At 35.0% G+C, this 1,254-nt stretch overlaps 1 protein-coding gene across 3 annotated transcripts in view; it reads right to left on the bottom strand.

Moving 5' to 3' along the window:
* Nucleotides 1–1,254, bottom strand: part of LOC106518240 (ankyrin repeat and BTB/POZ domain-containing protein BTBD11-A) — a 206,330-nt gene that overhangs the window by 68,157 nt on the left and 136,919 nt on the right. The gene's annotated exons all lie outside the window — the stretch shown is intronic.

Here is a 1,254-nt window from a genome sequence, read left to right on the forward strand (position 1 = left end):
GTAATAGTAAATAAAACATTAAAACAAGCGAAAGTCATGTATTTATGCTATATTAGCATGGCTAGATTGATAGCAATTAACAAGCTTTTTAAATTTGCATTAGAAACTACCTCTTTTTAAGCAAGGTATTGAAACTTGTTTAGATTTGAAACACTTCAAAAAAATTGTATTTGACATTATTTGAAACCAAATGTCAATAGTTGGTACTTTATTAGGTGAAACATCAGCTGTGGAGCAAAAAGTTGGGAGAAAATGGAAAGTCTGTTCAGGCTAGGCTAAGGCTAATGGCTACCCCAAAACAAAGCCCACTTTTTTAGGGTTTCTATTTTAGGCTTATCATACCTTGTAAAAGAACACCACGGAAGCRGAGAGCGGCCATTTTCTGCGTATAATTATTTTCCATGGTTTGGAAAAAACGAGGACCGTTTTCTCGAGATAAGTTGATTTCCAGATGATTTTCCTCTCGTGCATCATTTTTTTTAACCATGGAGGTGGCCTGGTCCCCTAATGAAGCTTACTATTTATATATTTATTTGATTATTTGTTTATTTATTTATTTATTTATTTGCCGTTATTTAACCAGGCAAATTCCAGTGAGATTGCAGATCTCTTTTGCAAGGGCGGCCTGGGCCTGAACCTAGTGTACACAATTTTGTGTCATTTTTGTATTTTTACACAGGCCGGATTTTTGTTCGTCTTGTACAGATAACTTTCATAGCAGCCCTCGTCATTTAAGGAGACGGCTGGTCCGACTACAGATCAGCAGGCGTTTACACAGTGATCCTGCTGATGTAATAAACTTTATTGGTGACTAGCTGAGGGGATCTGGCCATGTCCATGGTTGCTGAATGGTACAACCCCCCCCCCCCCCCCCCCCCAAAAAAAAAAAAAACAACTCGTTATCTCGAGAAAATGGTCCTCGTTATTTCATGATGATTACGGGAAAATAGTGGAAAAATATTTTAAGCAGAAAACGAACGCTCTTGGCTTTTGTAGCTAGTGATTTTAAAAATGTTAAACCAATAAAAATTATATTTTAGCCAAATTTGAGATACACTGATAGTAATTAGCTATGAATGTATAATTAGAACAAAAGAATTTTTATACATACTTTAAAAAAATCCAAATTCACTAGGTTTAATAGTGAAGTGATGAGGCTTGTTTAATAAAAAAAACTGAATTTACAGCAGCCGTTGTTTTAAAGAATGCTTGTGCTGATTTTTTTTATAAAACTCCCTGTTACATGTTTATATA

Source organism: Austrofundulus limnaeus, unplaced genomic scaffold (assembly GCF_001266775.1).
Source record: "Austrofundulus limnaeus strain Quisiro unplaced genomic scaffold, Austrofundulus_limnaeus-1.0 Scaffold58, whole genome shotgun sequence".
NCBI lineage: Eukaryota > Metazoa > Chordata > Actinopteri > Cyprinodontiformes > Rivulidae > Austrofundulus > Austrofundulus limnaeus.